This window comes from Hevea brasiliensis, chromosome 4, assembly GCF_030052815.1.
Source record: "Hevea brasiliensis isolate MT/VB/25A 57/8 chromosome 4, ASM3005281v1, whole genome shotgun sequence".
Taxonomy (NCBI): Eukaryota; Viridiplantae; Streptophyta; class Magnoliopsida; order Malpighiales; family Euphorbiaceae; genus Hevea; species Hevea brasiliensis.
The window spans coordinates 26,376,946-26,397,428 of NC_079496.1; the positions used below are offsets into that span (position 1 = coordinate 26,376,946).

General features: G+C 30.9%; 1 long non-coding RNA gene and 1 other non-coding gene across 2 annotated transcripts; both read left to right on the forward strand.

Moving 5' to 3' along the window:
* The first annotated feature begins 54 nt into the window (after positions 1–54).
* On the forward strand, positions 55–2,519 carry LOC131179047 (uncharacterized). Its single transcript, XR_009148052.1, has 2 exons — positions 55–181; positions 1,798–2,519. It is a non-coding gene; the product is annotated as an uncharacterized LOC131179047 (long non-coding RNA).
* Positions 2,520–12,126: 9,607 nt separating this feature from the next.
* Positions 12,127–12,233, forward strand: LOC131179568 (small nucleolar RNA R71). Its single transcript, XR_009148459.1, has one exon. It is a non-coding gene; the product is annotated as a small nucleolar RNA R71 (small nucleolar RNA).
* Positions 12,234–20,483: the final 8,250 nt, after the last annotated feature.

The following is a 20,483-nucleotide window of genomic DNA, read 5'->3' on the forward strand; positions in this document are numbered from 1 at the left end:
GTTACATTGCACATGAATCTCCATAATGCACATGCCCAGGCTGCGTAAAGGTGCTAACACCTCTTCTCTTCCTTTTTCCTTGAAATTTTCAGCTTCGTCCTCTCCCAGTTGCTTCTCTCATGGCAGCAACACTTCTTTGAGCTTCCAATATTTCATTTTCTCACATTTTCATCTATTCAAGGTATGATTCTCATCATTCTCATCACCTTTCATCTCATTTCTTTGATTTTCAGTTTTTCACACACATTAGAGCATGATTGTTAGTTTCATTGTGCATTCCCTATATATTCTTACACTTTCCCATTCACACCACACTTGAGTATTTCACTCCATTTGGCATGAATCTTTTTATCTTTGCTTAAATTCTTACATTTGCACCATCATAAATTTAGTTTGTATGGTTAAGTGGCTTTGGTTATTTGGTTTTGTTGGTTTAATTTTGTCATTGGGGACAATGCCTAGTTTAAGTTTGGGGGTACATTTATTTTTCTATTTTGATTTTTGGTTTATAGTTTTGAGTCATTTTTGTATAGCTTTGAGTCATTTTTGTTTGATTTTTATGGTTAGTTATTTTTTAGTTAGTTTTTAGTTTTCTTTTGTGTTTAGTGTGAAATATGGTTGCATTTTTTTTATTAAGAAATTCAGAATAAAACAATTTTGGCTATTGTTGTCTTTAACTATTTCAATTTTAGTTTGAGAATTAAATTTGCAATTTAGTTTTTAAGATTTGTGATATGCAGAAGTGAGATTCTATATAATTAATGATTATTTTATTTCACCAGCCTTGTATGGTATTTCATTTTGTCTATGAAAATAAAGCGTGGATATTATGTTTAGGAGATGAATTAAGCAAATTAAATTGGTTTTTAATATGAGAATTAATTAATTTTGTGAGTAAATTATGTTTTAATTTTAATTCATATTTATTCCATTGATGTATAGTTGTACATAAAAAAACAGCTTAATAAAATTGCACAATCTACTCTACTAGTTTGAGTTGCAAGTAACTAGAAACATTCATAAGCTTTATGTTTGTTTTTGAGTAAAATGACAGCTTGGATTATGAGTATGCAAAGCACCTTGAATTTGTGACTGTTAAATAACTGGGTGCCTCCATAACCAATGTTGGTATTCACTTAAAAAGGCAATGACGAGCCAAGGAAAAGTGCCAAAGAAGTTGTTAAAAAAAGTGTAAATAAACAAAAACAAAGAAATAAGGAAGGAATTGAAAATTAAGGTTTTTAGCATGTTTTATTTCATGATGTTTGATTGATTCTCATAGTCATTTTGTGTTGTTTACATTGAGATTTATGAATCTTCTGATAATACTATCTCATTGGTAGAAATAGACTGGAGAAATTATATGTCTGTTTGGAGTGTGTATGTTTATTGCTTTATTGAAATTTAAAGGAAGTAAAATGATTTTTAATTGTATAGAGTTTCATTTGAATACGAACTGGTTGAAATGATTACATTGTGGAATTTGATTTTTGAATTTGGGATTGAGATGATTAAATTTTAGCATTTGGGTAGAATTATTTTTTCTGATTTGATTTATAAAAATTGCAACCATGTATTGAAATTTTTGTCTCTCATTTGTGTTTTATATGTTCTTTTGCTTGGAGACAAGCAAAATCTTAAGTTTTGGGTTATATGGTGTAAATATAGTTCTTATTTTAATTAATTTTGTTAGTTTTATCAAATTTAAGTCATTTACATTTTAATTTTTATCCTTATTAGTAATCTTGTTAATGTTTTTGCAATAAGTTTGATTTTATTGATTTTTTATTGTTTTAGGTGAAAAATGACCAATGATTAAAGAAAATTTTTCAAGGAGATAATTGAGGAAAATTTTTCAAGGAGATAATTGAGGACATTTGAGAGATTTTAGAGTTAAATTATCACGCCCAAGATGTGAAAGTGGAGTTAATTCACACCCTGGGGAGTGAGACCTATGGCTCATTAAAGAAAAATTGAAGGAAATGCTGATTTTGGTCTCAGATGAAGTTTCACACCTTGGGCGTGAAACAACAAAACAAGCATGGGCAGAGTGTGAATTATAAAATCAGCCTTTTGTAGGTCAGATGAGGATTCACACCCTAGGCATGAAAGGCCAGGGTCAGTATGGCCAAGGTGTGAATTATTGTTTCAGATCATAATTAACTTTTCGAAAAAGGAAAGAGGAGAGACAATTTTGGAGAGTTTTTAATAGTTTTTTTACATATTCTCTTCACCCAAAAAGCCCTAAATACTTCTTGAATCCATTTTTAAAGAGAAATCAAGCTTTTGGAGTGGATTTTCTTGAAGATTTGGCTCTTGGAGGGGGAATCTCACCATTTACATATAGAGTTCCTACTTTTCTTTTCTTTTCCGTGTGGATTGAAACCCATTTTTGTTGATAATGTTTGATTTGGATTTTATAGTCTTGTTTTTATTAATATGAGTGGCTAAATATTTTAGCTAGAGATTTTTATGTAGCTTGACCTAAGTATTTTATCAATTATCGTCTATTTTCTCTATTTTAGCAATTAATGGTTGTTTTGATTTTAATGCTTTTTTGTGTTTGATAATACTTGAATGATCTTTGATTCATGATTTGGTTGGGCAACATCTTATGAATCTTGTTAGAACAACCATTAACTTATTTGGCTAAGAGTGAAAACGAAGGCTAATTGCTATGGCGTATTTTAATAACTTGGGTTTTTAATGCTTTAATTAATCAAATAATTCTTATTGGGAAATTTGGGTTAACTTGGTTAATTGAAAGGTTTAATAATGCCTACGAAGGATTATTAGATATTTTTGTGTTATTTCCTTTGCTAAGATAGTTAAATTGAGTAAAAATGCATAATGGCTCAAGTGAAGTTAAAATCTCTAGCCTTCTTTTAATTGATTTTAAACTCTTATCATTACTTCTTTTTCTAGTTAATTTTCAATTGAATTAATTTTAGTTTAATTTTAGTTAATATTAGCTTAAGTTGTTTTAAATTCTTTCATTCAAATTGATTCTATCATCTAGATATTAGTAAAACTAACATATATTTTAGTAATTAAAGACAATTCTCATGGGAATAATATCTTACTCATTCTATATTACTTTTGCTATTCCGTATAGTTGTAGATTAGCAACATTAAACTAAAATTAAATGAAACTAAATATGAATAATAATTAAAGAAATAACAAAAAGAAAGGATGTCAAAATCTTTTGCTTGGGTTGCCTCCCAAGAGCGCTTGTTTTAGGTCTTTAGCTTGACCATTTCTAACTCCTCATGGAGGTTTAAACACAGATTTATCTCCCTTGTTAATAGGTGTTCCAATGAACTTATTTTTCCATTTCTTTCCTTCAATAGTAAAAACATCTGTTATTTATTCCACTTTGAGAAGATTTCATTTGAAACTTAAGAGAAAAAGATTTGAGTTTAACCTTTGGAACCTTAAACTGAGACGGAAGCTTTTTATATTCATCTTGCATAAGCTCAATTTTATCTTGAACTTTTTCATCACTATCAATCATTTCATTATGTTCGACTAAATGTGCAAAATTCTTCTCAACACTAACCTTATCAAAATCATTCAATTTAGGCTCACTAAACAAATTACTCAAACTCTCATCAATAACTTTTACTCTAAAACATTCATCCTTTTCCATAGAAATTTTAGAAGTACTAGAGACATTGAATTTTACCTCTTTATGCCCAACTCTAAAAGTCAATGTACCTTTATGAACATTAATTAAGGCCTTGCTAGTTATAAGGAATACGGCCTAAGAATTAGAGGTACCTCTTTATCCTCAGCCATGTCAATACAACAAAATTTACACTTGTCGACTTTTATAAGCACATCCTCTACTACACACCTTGGTATCACCACAGAATAGTCTGCTAATTGCAGAGAAATAGTAGTGTTTGACCTCTCTTATTTCCAGTTTTCTGAAAATAGAATAAGGCATAAGATTAATACTAGCACCAAGATCACATAATGCTTTATCAAATTCACAATTTCCTATTTACGAGGGATAGTGAAACTCCCTAGATCTTTAGACTTTAAAGGCAATTTGTTTAGGATAATGGCACTACATTCCTTATTAAGCATCACTTTCTCATAATCCTCCAACCTTCTTTTCTTGGACAAAATCTCCTTAAGAAACTTGACATAATTGGGCATCTGTGTCAATGCTTCTACAAAAGGTATGTTGATATGCAACTTTTTAAACACCTCCAAGAATTTTAGAAAATTTTGATCCTCCTGGTGTTGTTTGAGTCTCTATGGAAATGGTATAGGAGGCATGTAAGACTTTAATGGTTCTAAGACTTTCTCCTTTAACTTCCCTTTTTCCTTTTTCTTATCATCAACATTTTCTTTTTTTTCCCTTCTCTTTCTTTTGTGGTTCCTCTAGTTGCTTCCCACTTCTCAAATTAATTGCATTACATTGCTATTTGAGGTTAGTCTTTGTGTTACTTGGCAAATTACCTAGATTCCTTACATATAGTATGCTATCTATTTGCCCCATTTGCACCTCTAAATTCTTAATAGCAGCTTGCTGATTTACAAAGTCAAAATTTGATTCTGAAAGTTCATCTTAGCCATATTTGCCACACTATCTCACTTTAAAAAAACAGGGCATTAGCGACGAGAAAATCTGTCGCTGAAAGTCTGTTTGCCGTTGCTGAAACTTTTAGCAACGGATTTGTAACGGATAACAATCCATCGCTTAAACCCTCGTCGCTAATTTTTGCAACCATTTTCTATTTCCGTCGCTAATGTTAGCAATAAAATTAGTGATACCAATTGCTGTCGCTAAATCCCAATGACCATCAACCAAATTTCCATCACAAATCCATCAATAATCCGCTGCTAATTTGGCATTATTTGTTACTTTTTTTTTAATTTCTTATAATTTTTATAAATTTATCACAAAAATTCATAATCAAATACAATAGATCGATCACAATAATCTTGATTCCATATAATTTAAATGCATATATTATTAAAATTAAATAATCCATGCAAAGTATCATATATTTATAACAAGCAAATTAAATTAAGATTACATCCATAAAAAAAAAAAAACTATTATTCTAAACATTATTTGTTTTTTTCCATTCTTTCCTTTTCAATCACTGCTCTCCTATGCTCAACATGCTAGGCAACACCATTTGCTAGCTCTTGGTGATGGAAGTCCAGTGTTTGTATTCTAGAACCTCAATGGATCTGATGCTTGCATCACTTCATTCAAAGTAACATCAAATTAGATGCAAGTCAGATGTGACCAAAGTAATTGGATGTTAACCTAAATATACAATAGGGAAAAAGGTTCCCTTACATTTGACAGTATGCACAAAGAAAATAAAAGGATCCACCTTGTCAATTGGTGATTGCGACTCTTCTTCATCGCTGTAGTCATCATTTGAGTCCTCATCCTCATCGTCATGTGGACCAGGAGCCTTTGCCTGTGATATCAATAGCAGAGGATGATCAAGAAAAACAAGAAGAGTGTGATTTAAGGCAATCTTTGATATAAAGTAATTAAGTGAGTTAAAATACCCATGGAACTAGAGAAAACCACCAATATAGAAAAAGGATGAGAAAATCCATGTATTTTGATGAATTCTTCAAAATAAAAGGATTTGAAACTAGCCTACTATGTGGGATTTTGTGAAATCCCTCTCCCTCAACATATGGATTTCACAAACTTAATTCAAAATTGCCCATCAATTCCATGGTTTTAGACTGCGTTAAGAAACATGGAAGATTGCCCAAATCCTGGATTTGAAAATCTACATGAATTTGAACAATAAGCCCTGCTACCCTTTTAAGTAAAAATAATAGTTGCTACTATTTTTTTTTGGAAATGTAAGCCGTGATCAATAGCCATACGACCTCACATGTGATCAATATACCCTCTGGTTTCCATTGCTTTTTGATTACAGTGTTAAATACTTGCAATGTTCAATTACCAAAAAAAGAATTATAACATCTAGGAGCACTTTTTAGCATTGAAATTTGCCATTACATCACCATATTAAAAAAGATAAGGTACACCTAGATTATTAATTATGTACGAAACCTTCACTTTATTCATATTATTTTATGTCATTAAAATTTCTTTCTCATTTGCTAAAAGTAGGAAATCCAGAAGTGAAATTAAGGAAACTACAGTAAATAATAACCAAAGAACATGTGAGAGAGAGGCAACTATTCTGAGACCCAAAAAAAAAAAAAACCAACAATCAACCTGCCAATTTTGGTATTTGAGAAGTTCATATTCAGGAGATAATATCTCAATTTGAATAATTCAACTCTGCCTTCTCTCTTGTAAAAAAGTTCAGTCCACTACCAATTCATTTAATTGGCAATTCAAAATTACATGTTATTTTCACCATTCAAAGCTTATTATATTTACTATATTTCAAATATTCTGCATTATCTATCTAAGACTGATTTAATAAAAAATGAATTTCCAGAGACTATCAAACAATTAGATCTAAATCAAAATGTATAAAATTAACTAAAAACCTACTTTTATAAAATTTCCACTGATGCATTCAGCAGCTTCTCTTCCCAACTTCATTGCTTCTGTGATAGTTAATTTCAGAGCATTGCGTCCACTTATGGTTTTACATCTAATCTACAGTAATATATATATATAAGACATCAAGTTCACAATCATTAGGCATCAACTAATTAAATAAGGAATTAAATTTGAACCAATATTGGGTTTCGAGGTACCTACCATAGGACAAACACTAGTGGGTTGCTCAAATCTTATGTGACAAAGGTTGCTAAGAAGGAGGCTATCAAACTAGGTTTTCTAGCTTCTTGCAAATTTTAGTTACTTGAGAATTTTGTTTCACCAGATCCAAGCCAAAGCCCTAAATTGGTCGAACCTGTAGAATGAAAATGTAAATAGATATATCTAAGTTCACGAAGAAGTAGTAGGCATTGTGTTGCCTTTGAAATTAGAATTCTCCACACAAAATTCAAATATATGGGCTGCAAATAGAATAGGAGAAAATGGAAAACAAGTCTAAGATTAAACTATTGCCTCAATCCTAAACCCAGAAAAAATTTACCTAAGCTTAGAAAAGCGCAGAGCAGAAATGACTAACGAGTAGGGAGGAAGGTTGGGAAAGATGCCGTAGTCTAAGGAGGAAGGGGGTGGGGGTTGGCTCCGGCGTCACGAACAACAGAAGGAACAGATCGAGGAGCAAGGATGGGAGAGTGCTGGGATGTAACACCCCTATGTTCGGTGGTGCGTTCTACTGCTCCGGTGACCAGTGTTGTCCGGACAGCTAGGATGCCTAGAACTACACTTCAATATGAGTGAGGAGACATAAAATAATGAAATAAAAGAAAAGAAAATACAAGAAAAACAAAGAAAAAATAATAGCAAAGAAACGTGATCAAGTTAAGCAAGCCGGGAACCCTAACGATGGGTGACCACACAGGGAAGTCACGGCGTGGACCGTTGACTAGCCCTGGACTGCGGGGAACCCTGGAAAACATTTTTAGGACTTAAATAGACCCTTATTGAAGAATAAATATCATTAGGAAGATCAAAGAAAAATTAAATAATTAGTACAAAGAAAAGTGAGAAATCAAAAAACAGACAAAACCCGGTGTTACCGAAAAATTGGGAATGCAACCCGAACAGGGGCATTATGGTCATTTGACATCCCGAATTGTCTTTTGACCTAAATTTCCACTAAAAATAAATAATATTACACTTAGAAAATAAAACGAAAAATTAAATTGGGGGTACCTAATACAAATAGCCAAAAATGGAGTGAAAAATGTGTAAATAACACATATAAGCTTATTATATAATTAAATTTGAGTGAGTGGGCCACTAAAGGAATAAAATAGAAACATAGTGGGGCAGATGTAAGTCCACTATACCAAGCAGAAACTTTATCTTCTTCATTTCACTAAACCTAGCCGAATTGAAGGAAAGGAGAAACCACCATTGCCGTTTTCATGCAAGCTTCATCTAACCCCTCACTTCACTTCTAATCACTTAGGTTCCTTCATTAAAGATTGTCGACACATCATAAGAAAGAGCTTGATACCAAAATCAAGAAGTTTAATCAAGGTTTGGCAAGTTCCAACCATAAGGTAAGTTTGTATTTTGGAAGATTGCTTTGTTAAACTTTGTGTTCATGTTATGGGTGTTGGTTTTGTGAAGAAAAATTTCAAGTTTGAGAAGCTATTGACATGTTCATTTTGGACAGCCATGGAGTTATGTATTTGATGAAATATTTGTACATATATTTGATGAGAAATGATGTTGGTTAGGGTGATTTAATATCCTAGTAAATTATTCCATATGTATATGGTGATTTTTGTACTTGGATGGAAATTGATGAATTGTAGGACACTTTGGTGTTGAGGAAGCTTTTCGGCAGCCTTGGGATTCTTGGATAAATGTATGTTTTCATGAAGGTGTTGGCAGAAATATTGACATTAAGGTTGATGGATATGTATATAGATTGATTGTGTAAAGTGTATGTAAGAACTAGTAAGGTTTAGGTGTATATGTGATTGTACTTAGACTTTGTAAATGTGAGTTTTAATTGGTGTATTAAGGATGTTTGTAATCTACCCAAAGTGATGTTAATGTAAAGTGGAATATGGTTTTGGTAATGAACCAAAACAGAATTGGTAAGGGAAGTGGACATATAGTAATGTAAGTGTGTAATTGATGTATGTTTAAGTAAGGTAGTTAAGGGAAGTATGCATTTTAGTCAATAACTTTAAATGTGTAACCTCAATTGGTATGAGACCAATTGGAGGTGAAACTAGGCACAAAATGTGCCAACTTTCATTGAGAAAGCATACCAAAATTCTGCTTGCAAGGTGACATAAGAAAATGACCAATTCGGATTAAGTGCAATTGAAACCTGAAAACTGACCAATTGGGCAGCAGTTAGTGTTTAGGCCATAACTCACTCAAAACAGGTCCAATTGACCTGAAATTTTAACCATGAATAGTTAAGACCCATACCTACAAGTCTTATGAAGACACCAAAGCCCAGAAATGACCATAAGCAAGTCAAACAGCTTGCACAAGTTCGGGTCCAAAAACTGGCCGAACCAAAGTTGACCAAATTGACCTAAAATTGACCTAATTTGATGCCATTTGACCAGCAATAGTATAATGACCATAACTTGGTCTACATAACTCGGATTGACCTGAAATTTTGCCCCGCGTGCAATAAGACATAGATCTACAAGTTTGTAGTTTTGACCGAAACCCGAAAACCGAGGGAACTAGGTCGTCCGGCTAGGTCAAACTAGTATTCCGGAATCCAGCAAGTTGCATTAAAATGCACTAAACAAGGAAATGAGTTTGGTAAAACATACCAACCCTAAAACCCTATCGAATGTGACATATTAATGACACTAAAACCTAATTTACCTAAAACGCATCGAGGGTCGGTATATTAGGTGATTGAGCAAATAATAGCCTTCAGTGAATTACTTATCGAACATTATCGTTAGAGACAGTTTAATTTAGTACTGAAACACTTCAAATTGTGTTTCTCAGTTACCAAAGACTCAGGAAAAGGGAAGGAAATCTCGAGTCCGGACAGGAGACGCTTATCGAGGTTTGTGCACAACAGCTATTTCTTTTGAATTATTTTCAATTGAAATAAATTTTGACTATTTGTATATTATTGTTTTAAATTGTGAAACTGTGAAAAATTGTTTGAATGATATTTGATGGATACTTATTGATTGAAAAGCACTGTAAATGGTTTGAAACCACAACTATCATGTATATTGATTGTATTCCTCGCTAGCTTGTCTAGTGGGACAAATTGAATTCCCTCTATGGCTGAAGTGTTGAGGTGTGTGCCTGTTGAGGACGAATTGGATGAGTACTCATATTTTTGCTAGCTAGCTATGTTATTCCTCATTAGTCATTGACTTTTGGGACGAATTGAATACCTCATTAGCCATCGGCTTTTGGGACGAATTGAACTTTGGAACATGATTAAGCTGTGTGTGATTTATTGATATGTATTGTGAGATTGTGAAATGAATTTAAACTCTTATTGACATATACTGTCTTTTGAATTCAACCATGATCTGACTTATTGAAATTTATTGTGATGTTGAGAAATGGAGTTTAAATTCTGGTTGACAATTATTGTCTTGAAATTAACTATGGTTTTAAGTATCCACTATTTATATAATTTATGAATTGTGATTTAAATTGTATTTGGTTAATGTTGTGCACCACTGAGATATTGTCTCAGCGATGGCTTTTTATTGCTGTCGCAGGTAGACAGACAGACAGGGCAGCAGACTAGGCTGCTAGTACCTCTAGCGAGAGACTACCGAGTATAATGAGTATACTAATATTTTGTATTTTGTAATGTAATGTATGTTCACTGTATGTACATATTGTTGTTGGTTTTGAGCAGTTGTAAATAAAAATTGTACATTGAAGTTATAAAGTAAATTATGAGATATTTTGACTTGTAAAAATTGTATTATATTTTCTCTATCTCAGTCCTTGAAAAATTACTATGAATTTGAATTGAGAAATATGTTGGGTTGAGAAAAATGTTGAAGTTGAGACTTGGAAATATATTGAAGTACTTTTTACAGGTTTTCTGAAGAACTGTTTTATCCAAAATACAGATGGCACTCTGCCAAAATTTTTACAAAAATTCCAAATAATCCAAATGAGTTAGCTGTTTCACTTCAGTTCACAAAAGTTTTTAACACCTGTAAATAGTGCTCACCACTGTAAAAGAAGTAAGAAAAGTTTTTAAAATCCCTTGTAGTGTATTTAATGGATTATCAGTAGACGGAGTTGGTAATTCATTAGGTATACTACGGGATCATGTTATGCCTTACAGAGGGGTAGGGTGTGACATGGGAGGGAGACAGAGGACTAGAGGAATTTGGGTTAAAACGCGGCTGTGCTCTTAGAGATTTTAACTTTTAATGTGTATTTTTTGATCGATTACAGACAAAATAAAAGCTATTGGAAAATCTGTCACTTTTCAATCGCTAATACAAACTCACCTATCGTTGTTTATGTTAATTAAATTTTCGTCGCAATCCCGTTAAAAGTTCCATCGCTATTTGAAATAATTTCTGATAGATTTAAATTTGTCAGAAATTCCGTCGCTAAAGCTTTATTTTTTTGGTAATGTATTCCAACCTTTGTTTCTTCTCTGATTGTGAAAAACCAGGTGGCACTCTGCTTTAATAGTTAGGCTGCTGATGTTGCTGCTATCCTCCACATGAAAAATTGGGGTAATTTTTCCAAGCAGGTGTGTATGTGTTGGAAAATGGATTATTTTGTTGTCTTCCATGATTGCCTATATATTGAGCTTGCTCTTGTGTTTGTTGGAAAAATGACTCATCAATTTAGCAATCCCTTGTTGCATGTGGCCCATCACAATTATCACAAATAAGTGCTCTGGTGCTAGTAGTAGCTGCATTCATCGATCTAATCCAATCTTCTAGATTTAGAATCCATTTTAGCATTTAGTGTGGTAATGGTGTAACACCCTAGGCAAATCCTACATCGGTAAGACACGAGAGAGATGCTGGGTTTATAAGTTGGCAATTCGTAACCCCTAGTGACTCGTTTTAAAACCGTGAGGGCTTCGGCTCAGAGCGGACAATATCACTAGTGGGCCGGGCCATTACATTTGTGGTATCAGAACTGCTTCGCGTGCAACCTTGGGCGATGGTGGGGCAAACCTTAGCGAGGACGCTGAGTCCCATAAGGGGGGTGGATTGTAACACCTAGGCAAATCCCACATCGATAAAACACAAGAGAGATGCTGGGTTTATAAGTTGGCGGTTTGTAACCTCTAGTGATGCGTTTTAAAATCGTGAGGGCTTTGGCCCAGAGCGGACAATATCACTAGTGGGCCAGGCCATTACAAATGGAGTCAACCTCATGAATTCCAGTAGCTCTCTCTATTGTATTCCTCTCATTAGGCCATTGATAGTAATTATCTGCTAACTCTTCCAATAGCTCATAACCCTCATCAATTGACTTCCCCAAAAGTGATCTTCCTACTGTAGAATCTACATTGCTTCTGGTATGATGCTTTAACCCATTGTAGAAACTCTGAATCAACAACCACTTAGGTAGTCCATGGTGTGGACACCTTCTCACCAAATCCTTCAATCTATCCTAAGCTTCATAAAGTTTTTCCATATCCATATGTGTAAACATCTGGATATCATTTCTTAGCTTCACAGTCTCGGCTGGGGGAAAGAACTTTGTCATGAACTTTTTTGCCAAATCCTCCCATGTAGTGATAGACCCAGCAAGTAAAGAATTCAACCATGCTCTTGCTCTATCCCTTAGTGAGAATGGGAATAGTCTTAATCTAATGACATCATCTGACACTCCATTAAACTTTAATGTATCACATATCATGAGAAAACTCTCTAGATGAACATTAGGATCCTTATTTGCAGTCCCTATAAATTGGCATGCAGTTTGAACCATTTGAATAAGAGCAGGCTTCATCTCAAACTTGTTAGCTTGCATCGAAGGTCTTATAATGCTCAATGTAGAACTAAACACCGTTGGCTTAATGTAATCCCTCAAAACCCTCCTTTATTGCCTTTGAACTTGTGCCTCTTGCTCATCAACCACCACTTCCTCAATCACCACTCTTGGATTCATATAATCTATTTCAATATTAGCTTCTTTTTCAGCCTTCTTTTTTTTTTTTCTCTAACTTGTTTTCTATTTGCTCTGTAAGTTTTTTCAATTTCAGGGTCAAATTGTAATGAGCTTGAGTGAACCAATCTTCTCATAAACCGCCTGTGAATAACCAAAGCCAAAAATTCAACAAAATAAAAATGCCTAGATTACCAATAAAATCAACTATTTTGATATTAATGTTGCCAATCCCTAGCAATGATGCAAAAAACTTGATACGTGTCCCCAAGTGCACGAAATCATACAAGTAATACAGTGAAGAGTAAAATATCATTTCCACGAAGATTGTCTTTAATTACCAAAATCTATGCTAATTTTACTAATATCTAGACTACCAAATTGGATTAAACTCAAGAAATTAAAATTAAGCTAAAAATGAAATTAACTAAAATTGGAAATCAACTAATAAAAGCAATGAAAACTTTGGGTTTAAATTCAAATAAAAGTGGTTAGAGATATTGATTTCACTTGACCCAATAATTAATCTCAATCAATTTTGTCTAATAATCAATTTTAACTATTCTTGCAAAGGTAAATAATCAAAAGTATTTAATAATCCCTTCCGAGCATCATCATGCGTTCTAATTAAAGAGATAACCCCTATTTCCCAATAAAGAAGTACTTAATTAATTAGATTATTAAGAGAAAAATTATTTTAACAAAATCCTATAGACCAAATATTGGTTTTCACTCTTAATTGAAATCTATGATAGTTGTTATCAAACCAAATTCATAATCATGTTTTTCAATCATAGATTATAAATCTAATATCATTCAAGTATTTGGCCAAGATACTTAACAGCATTAAGCTTAGAAATAATAACTATTAGTAAAATAGAGAAAATTAAATCAAAATATAGAGATTAAATTAAGTCAAGTACATCAAATCCCTAACTAAAAAATCTAGCCACTCATAATGTCAAAACTAAAAACAACCTTAACAAAATTGCATTTAAACATAGCAATAACAATTTAATCTCTGAACACAATTTAAGGGAAAAAGAAGAGAAGAAAGAACTCTAGAAGTTTGAAGACTTAATGAGAAAATCTTGCTCCAATGTCCTCAAATTCTTCCTCTCAAGCCTTTCTCCATCTCAAAATTAAAAAAAAAAAAAATAGTGTTTGGATCCTTTTTTCTTCAAAGAAAATGTCCCTTCCTCTTCTTACCAGCAAATTTCCAACCCCCTCTTTTTGGATTATTCCCCTACTCTTACTGAGGTGTCAAAAATCTATTGGGTGAAAAATAACCTCAAAAGACTATCTCATGGCCAGCCATGCATGTAGGAAGCAATCTCATGGCTGGCCATGCACCCTACTTCCATCCTACCAGAAGCCATGTGAACTCTTCAATCCCATAGCTGACCTTGTGAATCTCATGGTTAGGGGGTGAGATCTTCTGCCCAATTAGATTTCTCTCCAATTTTCACCAATTCTTGCATAAAATAGATAAACTTCAATTAGATAAAATAAACTCACTTTCAACTTAATTAACTATAAAACGTAAATAAAAAAAATTAAGAGACTAAATATTTACATGAATTAGTAAAATTTACTTTATAAAAATACTATATATCACAACCAACTTTAAATATACAAATCATAAATTAATTAAATATATTAATTGATAATATTGTATTTAAAATGAATTGATTACAATTTTTTAAAGGGAAGTATTTTTTTTATATTTTATTTTACTTTTTATTTATATATTGTTTTAATTATTTGGGATATTAATGTCTAGCTTATGCTGTTAATTATTTTTTAACATTTTATATATTTTGAAGTATTTTAGAGATGTGTCTTTCAATAATTTATATAATATTAAATATATATTTTACTGTATTATAATTTATTAATATTAATTATAAATATAAATATATTAATAAATTAAATTCTAAAAATTAAAAATTAATAAATACACTTGTGAAAGTAGAGGTATTTAACTAATATAATTATAAAGCATGATAATTTCTACATGAAAAATAATACATGACAATATCAATGAAAAAAACTGTTCATGTGGTAACTTTAAAAAAAAAAGTTTATATATAAAAGATAAACGCATATAACTCTTATTGATTTAACATTTCATGTAAAATATCGTATATAAAATCATTTTTTTGTTATATAAATTTTCCTCCAATAGCCATTACATACCCAATTTTAAAATTTTATTACTAATTTTTCTTCAAATACACGTTCTCTTTAAACGGATTTTTCTCTTTCACTATCAAGGTTTCAGAATCATCTGGTATCACGGATACCACGTGAGTACCCACTTTCAGGATATGGGGCAAAGTCAGTTGTGCCTTACTTGTGTGTGAGAGAGAGATTTCTGGGCAATAGAGACACTAACCTCTTTTTGTGGCAGAGTGAAGGACATGGACCTTTTAGCACTTGGTATCCAGACGGTGAAAAAGGAGAGGAAAAATAATTCTAAGAGCCGACACAGGAAGTCAGCAAAACATCAGGCCTAGAACTCTGAGTCACCTCACGTCCCCAGATATAACATATATGCAAGTAGCAGCACTCAACTTCTTGTTTGTATGTACAATATTCTCCCACTTGTTAATTTATCATCTGTTTTGTTTTTGTCTTCTTGTTATATTCCTCGTCATTTGATGTCCATAGGAGTAGCCCAGAGATGCTACTAATAATTAGATTCGCCCGTGAACATTATTTTCTGCATGCACCGCCAAACATTCACCGTCGAAGCCATCACATAGGGTGACTAGGTGCATGCATCCCATACTTTTGAGTTATGAGAAACGCAGTCTTATTCCTATAAGTAGGCTAGAGGTATATGATGTGTTCAGTCTCTCACGACTTTGGTTCCTTACTCTGTTGCATTTGTGGAAGAAACAACCTCATTTCTAAATCCCAATCTCCTTTTAATTGGCGCCATGTGAGGATCCTTCTAGTAGCTATACATTCAAGACTTTTTTTCCCCTAGCTTTGTCATTTGTTAACACTAATTACATTGATCCTTCATCCTCTTTCTCTCTCTGTCATTCCTCCTCGTTTCTTTCTTGTATATTTGTTTGCAGGTAGTATTATCTTAAGCAGGTTGTGTGCCTAGGTGGTATTCATCTATTGGCTTTGCATGTAAATGTGCAAAGTGGCATGCAGCCAAGGATGACTTGCCGACTAATGGCCTATACAATGAGAAAGAAAAAGACCAAGTTAGCAAGTTGTCTTTGGCTGCATTTTTCTTTGTGCTCTGCATGCCATCCCGTCGATGACATTATATATCGATATTCGCACACACACATATATATATCACGTTGTTCATAAGCAGCCTTCTCATTTCTTCATTTCTTCCTTTTTATTAGTTTAGGATGACATCTGAAACAAATGCATTTCTCTGCTATGAGTACTTCATTTAGATGTACATATGTTCTCTCTCTCTCGCTACTGGCATATTTTATTGAAAAATATATGAATGACACCTTCATGTCTCGAATTGGGTGTACATAGTTGGGGTGTATCTAAAGGTAGAAACCCTTTTATTATTATTATTATTATTATTATTATTATTATTATTATTATTATTATTATCTTCAAGGTCTATGATCAATAAGCACTCGAAAACAATATTTTTTTTTTCTAAGTTTTCCAATTTTATTTAATTTATCTTTATTTATTTATTTCTAATCATATTATTAGTAGATAATTGCGCTAACTTTTATGCACCATATTAAATTTATCGGTAAAAATATTTACACTTAAAATGGTGAGGAAAGTATTATTGCTATTCTTTTGGAAACTCTTGTTTGTATATCATCTATTTTATTGACATTAACAAGTAGACGCTTTTAGCGTTTACTAGTATATCAAAATATTTATAATTATTTAAATTAATTAATTAATTTTATAAATAAAAATTATTTTTAATTTGTACTAACTATATCTTTAATTAAATTATAATTAAAAAGTAAATCTTAGGTTTTTTTTTATATATATATACATACATTAACTTAAGAACTTTTTTTTGACAATGTTAGAATGCTATATATATATATATATATATATATATATATATATAAACGCATCTCTCGTATTATTTAAAAATTTACGATAAAACAAAATATTAACATTATTATAAGCATATAGTGCTTTTGTGCCATTGAACACACAATCATTACATATAAGTTTTTATTTTCATATATTTTAGTTGTTTTTATAAATATTAATTTAAATTATGTATTCATATCTAATCAATTTTATACTATTGATATTTATTATATACAACACAAAATTATTTTTTTCCCAACATGGTATTAAAGAAAAAAAAAAGCGAAAAGAATCTCTGAATAATAAATATATTTTTTTAACTTAAAGCTGATTGAAATTTCAAAATATTTTTTATTGTTTATTAGTTAAAATATTATTTATATTAAATTAGGATAAGATTGTGATAAAAATGAATTATAATTTTTTATTAATTTTATATAGATTAAGAATAAAATTTGTTCATATTTTCAGATATAGTTATGAGCAAAATTTTGAAAGAATTTTGCATAATTAAGAATATTGTTATATAATTTATGGGTTAATGCATTGGCATTAGACTACCCTATTTTTATCTACTCTATAATATATTAAGTTTAGATTATGTTATTATAATTCATTTGAATTTATTAAACAGTTTTTTTAAATATTAAATAAGATTATTTATTTTTTTTCAATTTAAAAATTTACTTATATTATACTTTTATATAAAAATATATGTGTTTTGTAATTTATCATTTAGTAATATGTATATTTTAATATTAGTATATGTGAGTGCGGTGCGATGCTTATTTAGGCAAATTCCTAATTGAAATTTTATTATGTATCTATATCTATATTATATATAAATATATAAGGGGGAAACATTGGCTTTACTCAAATTGTCCTTAATTTTTAAAATTAATTATAATTATATTTTTTTTGTTGAAATTAATTTTAAAGTTTGTATAAATTTAAAATTCCTAATTTTAGAATTCATATAGATTTAAAATTTTTAATCCTATTTACACTTAACTTCAATTAAATATAAATTTATGAGAAGTAATTAATTAAAATATGAAATTAATAAAAAAATAAAAATTATTATTAATCTATTTATTAATTACAATTATATTTTTATTATTGTAATTAATTTTAAAGTTTGTATAAATTTAAAATTATTAATTTTAGAGTTCATATAAAATTTAAAATTATTAATCCTACTTATACTTAATTTCAATTAAAATAAAATTTTATAAGAAGTAATTAACTAAAATATGAAATTAATAAATAAAAAATAAAAATAAAAATTTATTTGTTTATCTATTATTTGTAAAAATAAAAAAAAATATTTATAGTGACAGATAAATAATTCATCGCCAATATTGCATATTAAAGATAATAACATGCTAATCCATATAAATTTGTAGCCAATTTTCAATGATTTGAAACCCATTTTCAATTTCAAATTTGCTTTTTTCTTAAAGTGGTGATAGGCCAAATACATTTTCATACAGTTGAACTACTTAAGTTTTGTCTATTATACAGCTGAACTAATTTTATGATCTGTTGAACATCTGAACCTAAAAAAAAATATCACAATTAAACACAAAATCTAATAGTCAATACAAAGCATGAGAACCTGCGAGAAGAGGCAAGTGAGTAGTGTGTTTGTCATCTATGTGGCATTTATAGTTGCTATTTTTCTTCCTAGGACCTTTTTCTTTTTACTTCTTCCTCTTCTATGCACATGCAATTTCACTACTCAACTTTTGTGCATGTTAATAGAGATGCAACAAAAACAAACCAAATAATTTAAATTATTTTTAATATTGTCTAGAAGACTTTAATTAGTGTTTTTAATGTAAATTATATTTAAAACTGTAAAATTTTGAATTTGAGCTCTAATAAAAATCATAAAATTTCTCTTAAAAAAAGAAACCACGTAATTAAGTAAAAAAGAAATGGTGCTTAATTGTTGAAGTTTTTAATTTCTGCATATTATAGTCCCTTGTGATTTGGGGATATTCTTGTTTGGGGAAAATAAAAGTACAATAAAATCCTATTGGTACTTTAATACGTATTCAATTTTTTCCCCATGTTTTAAATTATATGACTTCAGAAAAGAAAACTAGGGTTGAAGTGGACAGTGAAATTCTACGCATTTGATCATGTGCATTGAAAAATAAGTTTTTGGAGTAGTGAAGGTTGACGCTAAAGAAGGTTGCAAATTTGAGAAAATTTCACAAAATAATGGTGTACGTTAATAAAGATGTAACAAAAACAAACTAGCTCCATCCTTAATAACAATTGACTTAGCATCCAAGAAAAATCCATTTACTGCACCATATCTAAAAAATACATATTGAATGGTGCACACTGAAGAGTCTCACAGGTGAGATGCAAATTGCAATACAAGCTTCGTATTAGTGGGAATCCTATGAAAAAAAATAAAAATAAAAACTCTATCTTAGAACGTGAAAACAGGGTGTAACCGAGTATAATTCATAAACCCAAATTGCAGATAATACTCATATATAACCACAATGACAAGTGGAAGCTTTTTATGTTTATTTCTCCATAATGGCCATCTTATAATATTCTTAACAATCACCATTTCCTCCCCAAATGTCTAGCACCTGCCATGCTTGGAAAGCTAAGAACAAAAAATTTATGAATAAGAGCATGAAGAACAAGTAGCCTTTCCTCAGGCAAACTAATGTAATGGGATAGTTGTGAAATTTTTCCCAAAAATTAATAGCTTTGCCATTGCATCCATGAGCCAAAACTATGAGCCAACATTAATCCATTTTTGCATGTTAAATCCAAGTGAAGAATGTGTTTTTTTTGCTATTATTAGAAAATAACAAGATTAAAAGTAGAAGGATCAACCAACATAGGTAAAGCTGATGTTTTCGAAATCCATGCCAAGTCTTTAACTTGCTTCCACCCATTAACAATGCTGCAAAAATAGAAATAAAAAAGGAAGCTCTTGATATATTCAGACGAAAAAAAATGACCTCTTTTAACCATTCTACGCGAGTTTTATGTTAACCTCTTTTATTTGCATGAAGAAACCTATGTTTAGTAGTGAAAGAGAAAAAATAGAGAATAAGCAGCTGATAAGCGAGTTGGCTTTACATAATCATCGAAGGGTGGACCATTTTTGGCTCTTTTTTAACAAGTCATCATGCGTGTAAAACACACACTCAATACTCTAAATTTTGTTTCTAATTGTTATGAATATAGTGAGTTTAGGTGTTTAATAGGTCACAATGTTAGTTTAAGTGTATAATAGGCATAACCTAAATAGTTTAGTATGTGATAATATATTTGGCCAATGCAATACTTCAATGCCTAGTACGCATCCACTATATGTACTTAAGTATTTAAATATATAATGGAATCACAATTATATTATATGTCTTATTATTTCATTTAATTATATAAAATAATTCAATATATTAAAGAAATATTATTTGTTTCATTATTAGTTGATGTAAAAGTTACCCATGGGTCAGTTTCAATGGTTTTAGTCCATGGAAGGAATGACCTTGAAATGGATCACAAGGTTGATTTGGTTAGCAATATTAGTTTTGATTTTATTTGGTTGAAACAATCAAACAGTTGATTTTTTTTTTTTAAATTAAACCAGACGAAATCACCAATTTGTTTCACTTCATTTTTGTTGCCATCAATCGATGACCATTGCCGCCACAAATCGATGACCATTGCCGCCACCTTTGTTGCTACTACCTAGACACTACCACCACTTAGTTAGAC